The sequence below is a fragment of the Pinus tabuliformis genome, chromosome J (genome assembly GCF_031772625.1).
Source record: "Pinus tabuliformis cultivar Carrire ecotype Pingquan chromosome J, CPIR1, whole genome shotgun sequence".
Taxonomy (NCBI): domain Eukaryota; kingdom Viridiplantae; phylum Streptophyta; class Pinopsida; order Pinales; family Pinaceae; genus Pinus; species Pinus tabuliformis.
This window is the reverse complement of record NC_142295.1, coordinates 1479619740-1479633291: the sequence shown is the minus strand read 5'-3', so window position 1 is coordinate 1479633291 and position 13552 is coordinate 1479619740. Positions and strand designations below refer to the sequence as shown.

The 13552-nt window shown below is 40.9% G+C and overlaps 1 protein-coding gene across 2 annotated transcripts in view; it reads left to right on the top strand.

Moving 5' to 3' along the window:
* Positions 1-13552, top strand: part of LOC149232975 (2-alkenal reductase (NADP(+)-dependent)-like) — a 280994-nt gene that overhangs the window by 123136 nt on the left and 144306 nt on the right. The window lies entirely within an intron of this gene.

Here is a 13552-nt window from a genome sequence, read left to right as displayed (position 1 = left end):
ATATTTTTCATCACTGTTTATAAATTAAATAACTTGCTGAATGTAATAACAAGTAGGAGATGATAAACTAGTGATTGTAGTAGGATTTTTGATGTGTAGATTCAGAAATTTTCAAACCTCCATTAGGGGAAAGGTTCTTACTTGGCCTATTGGATCACCTGTTAGAGATGAATTCACATTAGGATCAAGATATGAAGGACTCTATAGAGTTACTAGAAGACCACTTCTAGCATTGGTTCATGATACTAATCATCTGAGCGAGCTATGGCACCAAAGATTGACCCATATACATTATGATGCTCTTCCAAAATTGGAGAAATTGGTCTCAGGAATTCCCAAGGTTCAAGCCCAACATGATGGATTATGTGCAGGATGTGCCAGTGGGAAGAATACAAAGGGACCATTCCCCTCCAGTGAGAACAAGACAATTGACATCCTCCATCTCATTCATTTCGACTTGTGTGGTTCAATGCCTGTACACTCTCTTGGTGGCCATCTCTATTATATCACCTTCATTGATGACTTTTCAAGAAAGACATGGATATATTATTTGAAGCACAAGGATGAAGCCTTCGAAATGTTCAAGGAGTTCAAAGCTTTCATCATAAATCAAACAGGGAAGAAAATCAAGATATTCAGGTTTGACAATGGTAAAGAGTACACTTCGAATGAATTCATTGATTTTTGCAAGAAGGAAGGTATCAAGAAGGAAACGAATGTTCCCTATACTCTCGAAAAAAATGGATTAGCTGAAAGGAAGAATAGGTCTATTGTAGAAGCCGCTCGTGCCATGCTCCATGATCAAAAGTTGTTGAAGTTCCTTTGGGGAGAAGCAACAAATGCTGCTATATATGTTTGAAACAGGGTGCCTCATGAAGCATTGGACAATAAGACCCCTAAAGAAGTGTTCACAGGTGTCAAGCCCAATGTTATCCATCTCTGTATCTTTGGCTGCCCCGTATACTTTCATGTGTCGAAGGACAAAAGAAACAAGTTGGAAGCGACAAAAGGAAAAGGTACATTTGTTGGATATTGTGAAATTGAAAGCATTTAGAATATATATTCCTCGTCAAAGGAAGGTTGAGATTAGCAGGGATGTAACATTCGATGAAGATGTTGCCCTTGGAAAAGCAAGGGACCTTCCTCTGCCTCTTCCTGCTGAGAAGAATGATGATATGTATACTTTGGATGGTCCTTTTGTGCCCGAATCTGAGACAGATATTGTTGATGATCCCATGGAGCCCATGGATCCCTTAGATCCTCCTCCATGTGATCCTCCCGCTAGGAAGAGTCCACTTTGGCTTCGAGACACATTATAGGATGATGAGAGACGAGCTCCCATTCGAAGATCATTTAGAGAAAGGAAGAAGCCATGCAGGTATCAGGGATATGTTGTAGCCATGAGCACTATGATTCAAGCCAAACCTCCCACATTTGAAGAAGCCGTAAAGGAACAAGTTTGGAAAGATGCTATGGACGAAGAATATGAATCAATTATGAAGAATGATATATGGGATGTTGTATCAAGACTAAAGGGGAAATTTGTGGTGACTTCGAAGTGGCTATTCAAGGTCAAGCATGGAGTTGATGGTAGCATTGAGAAATACAAGGCAAGGTTCGTGGCTCGAGGATTCTCCCAGAAAGAGGGAAAGGATTATGATGATATGTTTTCACCTATGGCTCGATATACAACCATTTGTTCAATAGTTGCTCTTGTTGCAAGTTAAGGATGGACTCTTGTTAGCCTCACTTGCATGTGTTGGAAACAATTCTAGGTCCAAAATAATTAAATTAATTAAAATCAAGAAAGTTGGATTTAATCCTACCTTTCTAGATTGAGTTTGTTTCTCATGCTTAGGAGTTAGTTTAGGCCTAGTTGGTTGAGAGATTCTCTCCAACTAGTTAAGCTCCTAGATTAGTGTATGGTTGAGATATTTGCTCAACCAAAGCATTCAAGATAGACGCACTATCTTGAGACAAATATCCTCTTGTATTTATATGTATCATAAACATTATTTTAATAATGATTATGAGAGGAATACAGTAAGGCTAAGGCCTTTTCCACCTTTTCTATATCTGTGGTATTTTTTCATGTGTGTTAATTTTGTTTAATATTCTACATGTGGTATCAGAGTAGTAGCCTGTTGAGAAATCGATTGTGCATTCAGACACTAGGTATTCTTTTTATGCGGATTCTTTGCAGTTTTCTGAGCAAATTTTGAAGTTAAATATTCTACATGTGGTATCGGAGCATGGGATCAGAGGCCTGTGTGTGCTGTCGGTTAAGTGAGGGTAGTGTCCTCGAAGGCGAGTTGTGGAGCGCTAAGTAGAGGTATTTTTTTGTTCTTGCCATCTCCAGGTGAGGATCAGAAGTGGAGAATCAGATCTACCCCTGTATTGTGACCAGTGGCATGAGGAAATGACTAAGAAAGTTTGTTGGTGAGCTTCAGAATTCTGGTGATTTGCCATTTCTTTTGTTGATCTATCTGCGTGTTTTTCAAGTTGCTTGTCATGTTTTGCATCAAGCCTCAGGTAGTTGAGTCTCTGGCACATCAAATCTCCCTTTGTTTGACCAACATACTCAAATACGTTGGGGGTTGTCACAATGAGGGCGGGAACTAACAGATTCAAACGACAAATATGTTCAAGGCACTCTCAATATTTGCTGTGAGAGACATAAAAATAACAAAATTGAATCCCTCCTTCAGCAAGAAGGCTGCGTTCATCTTGAAGCCACCATCCTAGTCCTGCATTTCTGCCCTACAATCTCACTGCTGATCACGGTTGTATCACTTTGTTAAATTTCATGGTGGTTGCCTGTTTGTGCCAACAGCGTGGTGCACTGGAGAAGAGGAATGAATTGATCCATTGAGTAAGCCACTCCTGCGAATGGAGCGGTCTCGGGGGAGAACATGAGCAGTAAAAAAGGAGAAGACCTCTCTCTCTCTCTGTATCAGATCAGATCGGATCAAAGGTAACATTTCTCTCTATGCGCAGCTGAAGCGTGGAGTGATCTGTTGGGAATTTGTGAAGTGACATGCTCTCTTGAGCTCATGAGGCTCGAGCGACTCTCCAATGGTTGTGATCTCGGTGCCTCGACAGTCAACGATCTAGCGAAAGGGTATGGTTCAGATTTGAAGGGCCAGCGGTAACCAACGGTGAAGTTTTGGTTTTTGGTTGACCAACACCCCCTCCAACAATAGAGAGCGCCCTGCGTTGATAGAGATAAACTTACGAAGTGAAAAAAATTCGGTTAGTTTAACGCTTTCCTCCAGCTACGAAAATATGCACAAACCTACGTTAAAAAAAAAATCCTTCCATTGAAGTTTTAGTCAGTGTTCAGACTAAAGCAACATAGAGGACAACGTTATCAGGTGGCGTTTTTGTAATGTGGAACAAAGTGGCAGCGGAAGTGGAGGACGAGCTCCAGCTTTTCTAGTTGTTGTTGAGACAAGAATGAAGAAGAGTCCAACCACTTTCACATTGTTGATGCATTGTGCCTGAAAGTCCGCCTAGAAAGATAGCGTGGAAGATAAGTGAATTAATGCGTTAAAGTTTTTTTGCTGTGCGTACATATTGTTTTGGTGGTGTGTGTGCTTTCACATTTCAAAAAGGCCATAAGCATTCCCTTTATAAATTACTTCCATTCACCTTTTAATTCATGTTTTAAAATATTTTCATAAAGTTCTTTTAAATGAGAGTTTAAAAGAATTTAAAAAGGGATCAACGTTGATGGAGGAATAAGGTGGAGTTTTTGGTAATTATATTTTCAAATTTTGTAATATTTGTAATAAGGAGGATATTTTGGAGTGATAAGACATTTTGTAATATTTGTGAAGAAATAAGGTAATTTTTAAGAGAGGTGTATTAATTTTTTTATTTTGGAGAGATAAGGTGTGATTTTGTGGAGTGATAAGGTGAAATTATTTTTTGTAATTTTGGAGCGATAAGTGTTTTGTATTTGGAGTGATAAGTAAAATATTTTTAGAGAAAGTTATTGTTGTAATCCAAAGTAATATTTTACTTTGAGAGAGATTGAGTCAATGAACATCTAGTTTTTGAAGACAATTTGCTTCCAAGGAGTTCTCAAACTTTGTGCTTAAGAAGTTTCAACGAAGATGTTGTAAAGATGAAAGGTTGATGTACTCAAATACTTAATAAAGACATTTTTTTGTGGTGTTGAAGTGTCCTAGATCCACCCAAAATTAAATAAGGGGATCTTAGGTACCCCTTGTGTAGTGATTGATTGTGCATGTTTTGTGTCTAGTTTTGACACTACAATTATCTTATCTAACACACTCGAGTCTAAAGCAAGTGAATGAAACAAGCACATTAATCGAAGAACCTATCATTAAGAAGCTGCAACGAACATTCAATCAAGCACAAACAGTCACATGCATTTGTGCAACTACAACACATAATCAAAGTTGTCAATATCAACATTCTACATCAACAAGCAAATTCACGCAAGGCAATCAAGTTAATGCAACTATAAACTCACGCATTTCAAAAGACTACATCAACATTCAATGACAATTGGTCGTTGTGTAACTTGCAAAATATAATTTGTAAGTTAACTTGTAAACAAATTCAAATAAATTTGAGTTGAATTGTAAAGGTGCATTCTCGGTCGAAACCGACACCCAAATTGTGAATTTATAGGAGGTAAAGTGAGTCAATTCTCCTCAACTGAGTCAATTCTCTTCAAATGAGTCAATATCATTTGAACTGTAAAAATTTCTGTTTTCCCACCCTGGTTTTCAGTTTCACCTTATTTCTCCCATATAGTTAAATGCCCATTCCCATATCCATACATTTAACACTAAAAAACTAAATTTTTGCTGAAAACACAAATTCTGGAAATTTTACAGAATGCTGGAAAATGCAGAAATAAAAATCAGCAGGTACAAACAGCGATTTAAAACATTTAACCACAGTAATTTTTGGTCAATGTGACCCTGGAAAAACCCCCTACAACTCTTGGGGAAAACCAGTTTGAGAGCTCTTCTTTATTTCTGAAAATGTTTTTTTACAGTGAGAAATATTCAACAAAAAACCAGCAAGCAAATTTACAACTTATCTCTTTTCCCGTGCCTCACAGCAATCTGGAAATTACAGCAAACAGGACAGCAATAAATGTTGTACGGCCTCCTCGACTTTCGTGCCCACTTTCAACATTAAATGCTGCTGTATGACCAACATTAAATGCGTTGTACGGACTGCAATAAATGCGCGTACGACCCTCGTTTTGCGTACAGAAAAACCAGCAAACTGCTCGATTTTTGTGCAAACCACTCCTCGAAAATTGTGCCAAAATCTGCCTTTCATTGTGTGCTGAATCAACTGTACAAATCTGCTCAACTATTGCCTTGGAATGTGTGCCATGCTGCTGTCTCTTTCTCCTCCCTGCTCAGAAATCTCTCTTGCTCTCTTGCTCTCCTTCTCCCAATTTGCTCATGAAAGAATGAATGATCTTTTCCTCCTTTAATCTAACCCTAGGTGACTTTTGGGTGATCCCTAAATCCAATGGCTGTAATAGATTGAGATCTATGGCTGAGATTAAATGCTCATTTAAATCTCACTTTCTATTTTTTAATTCACCCCACTTTAATAAAGACCCACTTAGTCATTTATTTCCAAAGTCACTTTTCCTTTCTAATTTTTCATTGACTTTATAAAAGTCACTTTAAAATTAGTCTTTAGTAACTTTATCACTTAAAGTCACTTTTAAATTAGATTTGACTTTATAAAAATTATAAAGTCACTTTAGGAGAAAAATTAAATTCTTTTGGACATTTTTCCCTAGGCCAAAGATCAACGCCTTAGGGAACCCCCTGTCCTCCGGTACCAAATTTCAACACTCCCTCTTACCGAGGAAGGTGTTCCTCACCACACCCATCTTGTTCTTGAAGTAGTCATGCTTGCCCCGTGGTACGACTTTGGTAAGAATATCTGCAACCTGCTCATCAGTGGGAATATACTCAAGCTTCACAGCGCCCTTCTGAACACAGTCTCTGATGAAATGATATTTGATCCCAATATGCTTTGACCTATCATGAAATACTGGATTCTCCGTGAGTTTAATGCAACTCTGATTATCACAGTAAATCACTGAAGGTTTCAATGGCTGACCAAATAAGCCAAACAACATCTTGCGAAGCCAGATGGCCTCACAACTAGCTAGACTGGCTGCCATATACTCTGCTTTCGCTAAACTCAATGCTACTGACTGCTGCTTCTGGCTGAACCATGACACTACTGCTGAACCCAACCGAAAACAGCACCCTGAAGTGCTCTTCCTATCAGAAGCACAACCTGCCCAATCAGAATCAGTGTAACCTGCCAATCTCACTCCGTCCCTCTGCCTGTAGTCCAGACCATAATCCACTGTCCCCTACAAGTACCACAAAATGTGTTTTGCAACCACCCAGTGAACCTTCCTAGGCTCACACATAAACTGACTCATCGTGTTGAATGCAAAACAAATATCTGGTCTAATGTTGACCAAATACATCAAGGAACCAATCAGCTGCCTGTACAATGTGGGATCCACCAACTCGGAATCCGAAGCATGAAGCTTCTTCCAGTTTGTGATCATCGGTGTCGACATGGGTCTACAATCCTCCATGTGGAATCTGCCAAGGATGTCCACAATATACTTCCCCTGTCCCACGAAGAAATGCCCCTCCTCCTGCCACACCTCCAAACCCAAAAAGTAATGCATCAAGCCGATGTCCTTCATCTCAAACTCCGCCGCAAGATCTCTCTTGCAGTGCTCTATGAGTCTCTCTGCACCTGTAATGACCAAGTCATCCACATACAGCACCAGAATGAGAGGCTCCTCACCTATCACAATAAAGTAAAGGTTCGGATCTGCCTCACTCTTTGTGAAACCCAACCCCTGCAAGTATGTATCTATCCTGGAGTACCAAGCTCTGGGAGCTTGCTTCAGGCCATAGAGGGCCTTCTTCAGTCTGCACACATGGGACTCCTTCCCATGCACCTCAAAGCCCTGTGGTTGCTCAATGTACACCTCCTCCTGTATAAAGCCATTGAGAAATGCAGTCTTCACATCCATCTGGTGGATCTTCCAACCCATCTCTGCTGCTATCGATATAATGGAGCGGATCGAAGTATATCGAGCCACGGGAGCGAAGGTCTCCTCATAATCAACTCCCTCTACTTGGGAGAACCCTCTAGCCACAAACCTCGCTTTGAATCTCTTAATGCTGCCATCTGCAACATGCTTTACCTTGTAAAGCCATCTAGAAGTAACCACGGATTTGCCCTCAGGCCTCGACACCACCTCCCAAACATCATTCTTCATGATAGAAGAATACTCCTCCTGCATGGCCTCTCTCGAGACCTGCTGGCTAGTTGCCTCCTCATAGCTAGAAGGCTCAGAGTCAAGGATGCTGGTAACCATTGCCATATAGCTACAAAACCTCTCAGGTGGTCTACTCTCTCTGACCAGCCTCTTCGGCTCAGCAACAGATGTGGCATCTCTCAAGGTGTCTTGAAGCCACTTGGGCTTCCTCTTCCCTGAGTGCACTTCTCCCATAGGAGAATGAAACTCCTCCTCCCCATCATCATCAGGAGCCTGAACTCTTGACTGTCTGTTTGCTGTCCTCCTGCCTGCACCTGAACCTGTAGAAGCTGAGGTACCATGTGAACTGTCTATCAGTGGACTCCCTAGTGAACTGCTCTGTGAACTGCCCTGTATGCTGCCCGGAGCACCACCCCTCTAGCTCGGCGAGCCACTGCTCACTGACGGACCTGACATCCTCATAGATGTACCTCCGGATCCTCCTGATCCCTGCCCACTGGATCCCTGCAACTGACTCAACTACTGCTAAGGGTCTGGCTGATCCAGATACTCTAACTCCCGTGACCTCCTAAAGGCCCTGTCCTCCTCGAACTTCACATCTCGCCTGACAACAACTCTCCTCTGTGCTGGAATGTAAATCCGAAAGGCCTTGAGGTCTCACTGTAGCCCACAAGGATACCCTTCTCTGCGGTGGGCTCTAGTTTGGTCCTCTTCTCATTGGGTATGTAGGAGTAAGTAATGCATCCAAAGATACGAAGATGACCAATATCAGGCTTCTTTCTAGAAAAAGCCTCCTCTGGAGTCATGTGCCCCAAGGCACGATGCGGAATCCTGTTCTGCAAATAAATAGCTGTGTTGCAGGCCTCTGCCCACAAGAACGATGGCAACCCCTGATCATGTAACATGGCTTTGGCAGCCCCTACGATGGATCTGTTCTTCCTCTCCGCAACCCCGTTCTGCTGGGGGTTGTAAGGAACAATGAACTCCCTCCTAATGCCTGCCTCCGCACAAAAGTCAACAAACTCTCCAAGGCTCCTCTCCTCCATTGTCCGACCTCAGGGACTTGATCTTCCGACCTGTCTGTGTCTCCACAAGAGCTCTAAACTCCTGAAACCGCTTGAAGACCTCACTCTTGGTCTTCAAGAAATAAATCCAGGTCCTCCTGGAGTGATCATCAATGAATAAAACATAGTACTCATATCCACTCAAGGAAACATGAGACATCCGACCGCTCACATCAGAATGAATCAAATCAAGTATCCCAGTCGCTCTGTTGTCACTGTTGGGAAAAGGGGATTTGGAAAACTTGCCCATCGCACATCCTCTGCAAGTATCAAAGTGATCAGTGCTGAAATCTGGCACACCTATAGTGATCTCCCGCAAGGTCCTCAAGGCTCCATGATACATATGTCCCATCCTACGGTGCCAAATCTCACACAGCTCAGAACTGCTAGCTCTGCTGTTGGTACTACTGCTCAATGCCACAAGGGACTGGAATGCAAACTTGTACACCTTTGCATGGCGTACACCTATCACTCTAGCTGAATCAGCTGGAGTGCCCCTGGGATACATCAACACCTGTCCTCCCCTGAACAATACCTCATATCCTCTGTCCTCCAAAGCTGAGACGGATATGAGGTTCTTCCTCATCCTTGGCACATAAAGAACGTCTGACACCTTCAAGGGAGGTTTGGACTCTCTCTGAAATGTCAGTGTCCCCACCCCGACTGCTCTGACAACTCTGTCATCACCGAGTACTACCTCAATATCAGTACCACTCTCTGAAAGCTCTGAGAAGTACTCCCGGACTCCTGTCATGTGACATGAAGCCCCACTGTCCACATACCAGATACCTGAAGATGCTCCTCTAATCGAGGGAAAAGCATGCTCCCACTTAACCTGTGTGGTAGGTGATCCTGCACTAGGGGACTCATACGCATTGAACCCAAACTCTCGGTCAAAACGAATTGCAAAATCCTCAACCTCTGCCGAAGTTGTCACGTTCTGGTTCTTCCCCTTCTTCTTCTTCTTCTCCGAACACACAACTGCATAGTGTCCCATCTTTTGACAATTCCAACACTTCACCTTGGAATAGTCCTTCTGTGTGTCACCCTGTTTACCTTTACCTTTTCCCCCACCATTGCTTGTGGAAGGCTGTTTCTTTCCTTTGCCTTTCTTGCCTCCTGCTAACAGTGCTACATCCTCATCCTGCTCAACTGGCTTGGCTGCCCCAAGTTGACCTTTCCTGATCTTTGTCTGAATGCAATCATCCCAAAACCTCTCCCATGTGGGAAGGGTCTCATGTGCACAAACCCCATCAGCAAAGTTCATCCATGAACGGGGGAGGCCATTCACTGCAATCCGCACCAACTCAGTGGGTTGAATGGCCTCTCCAATTGCTGCCAACTCATCTCTCACATTAGTAATCTTTATGAGATATCCAGCTGCACTATCATTACCCATCTTCATGTTCTTCAGCTTCTCCTTCAGGACCATTTTCCGGTTCTCATTGGTACTCTGGTAGAGATTGGACAATGCTGTCCACATCTCATGGGCATTTCTCTTTCCTCTCACATGAGGAATGCAATGGTCTTTGACTCCGTCTAGAATCAACCTCTTACCCTTGTTGTTCTTTTTATTATACTCAGCAAACTGAGTAGCATCAGTAGGCACAACAACAGGGTTCTGTGTGGTATGCACCATGATATCCCAGACTTCTGCCTCCTTAAAGATACTCTGCATTCTCTCCTTCCAAACGCTGTAATTTGTATGCCCATCCAACCTATCCTCCACCCTCAACCCCAGTGACATCATGTTGTCCTAAAACTGAAAAATAGCACTGCTGTAGTAAAGATAAAACTGTTGTTTGTGAAAAATCAGCTTGCTGGAATTTTCTGAGTGAAAAATCAACAGCTGTAATTTTTTCTCCTTGCTATCCCAAACTACCCTTCAGCACTCAAGCTCTGATACCATGTAAAAATTTCTGTTTTCCCACCCTGGTTTTCAGTTTCACCTTATTTCTCCCATATAGTTAAATGCCCATTCCCATATCCATACATTTAACACTAAAAAAATAAATTTTTGTTGAAAACACAAATTCTGGAAATTTTACAGAATGCTGGAAAATGTAGAAATAAAAATCAGCAGGTACAAACAGCCATTTAAAACATTTAAACACAGTAATTTTTGGTCAATGTGACCTTGGAAAAACCCCCTACAACTCTTGGGAAGAACCATTGTGAGAGCTCTTCTTTATTTCTGAAAATGCCTTTTTACAGTGAGAAATATTCAGCAAAAAATCAGCAAGCAAATTTACAACTTATCTCTTTTCCCGTGCCTCACAACAATCTGGAAATTACAACAAACAGGACAACAATAAATGCTGTACGGCCTCCTTGACTTTCATGCCCACTTTCAGCATTAAATGCTGTTGTACGACCATCATTAAATGCGTTGTACGGACTGCAATAAATGCATTGTACGACTTACAATAAATGCACTATATGGCCCTCGTTTTGCGTGCAGAAAAACCAGCAAACTGCTCCTCGATTTTTGTGCAAACCACTCCTCGAAAATCATGCCAAGATCTGCCTTTCACTGTGTGCTGAATCAACTGTACAAATCAGCTCAGTTGCTGCCTTGGAATGTGTGCCAAGCTGCTGTCTCCTTCTCCTCCCTACTCAGAAATCTCTCTTGCTCTTTTGCTCTCCTTCTCCCAATCTGCTCATGAAAGAATGAATGACCTTTTCCTCTTTTAATCTAACCCTAAGTGACTTTTGGGTGATCCCTAAATCCAATGGCTGAAATAGATTGAGATCTATGGCTGAGATTAAATGCTCATTTAAATCTCACTTTCTATTTTTTAATTCACCCCACTTTAATAAAGACCCACTTAGTCATTTTTTTCCAAAGTCACTTTTCCTTTCTAATTTTTCATTAACTTTATAAAAGTCACTTTAAAATTAGACTTTAGTAACTTTATCACTTAAAGTCACTTTTAAATTAGATTTGACTTTATAAAAATTATAAAGTCACTTTAGGAGAAAAATTAAATTCTTTTGGACACTTTTCCTTAGGCCAAAGATCAAAGCCTTAAGGAACCACCTGTCCTCCGGTACCAAATTTCAACATGAACTTGTCATTGTAAACATTGGGTGCATTTTTGGTGGTATTCGACACCCTCATCCTAGTACAAAATTCAAGCGAGTGTGAGTTCAACCGTTCCATCAATAAACTAAATCAGGCACACAAGTTCAAGAATTCAAGCGAGTGAGATCTTCATATCCCACAAGTGTTACAAGCAACCATCAGGCAAAATCAAGCAAGCAAGCAAGCCAGTACAAGCGATCTTGTCTAAACTCATAATGTGTAAAGGAGGAAACCGTCTTCAAAGTGCAGAATTGGAGATTAAAGATTTGCAAGATTGCAATTATGATTTACAGAACAAAGTTGAAATACTGGAATGGAAGTTGAAGCAGAATCAAACCTTAATCAATCAAATGACCTACACATTAGAAGCAACTAAAGACTTTCAAATTGAGCTCGAAATGAAATAAAAACTCATTCATGCACTCCAAATTAAGTTAAGTAAAAAACAAGATTTACTTGATGCACAATGTGTAGAGAAGACAGATGCAAGTTGTGACACAGAGGACGTCATCACAATAGCAAATGAAAGTTGTGATACAAGTGATCTTATTCAGCATCTTAATGAAGGTTGCAACACAAATGATCTAATCAAGCAAGTTGATATAAGTTGATATAAGTTGTGATTTAATCAAGGTGGTTGTCAGACTGAAAGTCTCGACAACATTACAAAAAGCGGCCAGTGGGCATCCTCATTAGCCAGTGGCCATCGAGAAAGCATCCAATGGGCATCCTCATCAGCTAGTGGCCATCGAGAAAGCATCCAGTGGGCATCATTGGCAAATTCGCTAGTGGGCGTTCAACAACAAAAACAGCAGTGAGCAGTTTTCAACAAACAACAGTGAGCAATTTTGACATCAGCAAATTCTGCCAGTGGGCGTTCTCAATATTTTGTCAATGGACAAAGCAAATTCGCTAGTTGGCATCATCATTTTGTCAGCAGACAAAGGATGCTGATTGAAAGCAAAGGAAAGATGGATCCTTTTGCAGCTTGGCACGTGATGGGGTCGTCAAGCAAAATTCAGAGATGAATCAGACTTGCAGTTGATTCATGTTCTCTTTAGATTGGTTTTTTTTTCAACATCCATCTTTGGCGGTTTTTCAAGCAATGTTTTTGATGATCAATAGTTTCAGCATGAGAACTTGGAAGATGGTTCCTGGTTCTTATTTTAGACTTATCATTGAGGGGGGGAATGTTAGCCTCACTCTCATGTGTTGGAAACAATTCTAAGTCCAAAATAATTAAATTAATTAAAATCAAGAAAGTTGGATTTAATCTTACCTTTCTAGATTGAGTTTGTTCCTCATGGTTAGGTGTCAGTTTAGGCCTAGTTACTTGAGAGATTCTCTCCAACTAGTTAGGCTCCTAGATTAGTGTATGGTTGAGATATTTGCTCAACCAAAGTGTCCAAGATAGACGCACTATCTTGAGACAAATATTCTCTTGTATTTAAATGTATCATAAACATTATTTTAATAATAGTTATGAGAGGAATATAGTAAGGCTGAGGCCTTTTCCGCCATTTCTATGTCTCTGGTATTTTTTCATGTGTGTTAATTTTGTTAATTTTGTCACAACTTATATCCACTTGTTTGATTAGATCATTTTTGTTGCAACCTTAATTAAGATGCTGAATAAGATCACTTGTATCACAACTTTCATTTGCTATTGTGATGAGGTCCTTTGTGTCACAACTTGCATCTGTCTTCTCTACACATTGTGCGTCAAGTAAATCTTGCTTTTCACTTAACTCAATTTGGAGTGCTTGAATGAGTTTTTCTTTCATTTCGAGCTCAATTTGAAAATCTTTTGTTGCTTCTAATGTGTTGGTCATTTGATTGATTAAGGTTTCATTCTGCTTCAACTTCCATTCCAGTATTTCAACTTTGTTCTGTAACTCATTATTGCAATCTTGCAAATCTTTAATCTCTAATTCTGCACTTTGAAGATGTTTTCCTCCTTTACCCATTATGAGTTTAGACACGCTCGCTTGTACTAGCTCGCTTGCTTGCTTGATTTTGCTTGATGGTTGCTTGTAACACTTGCGAGATTTGAAGATATCGCTTGCTTGAATTCTT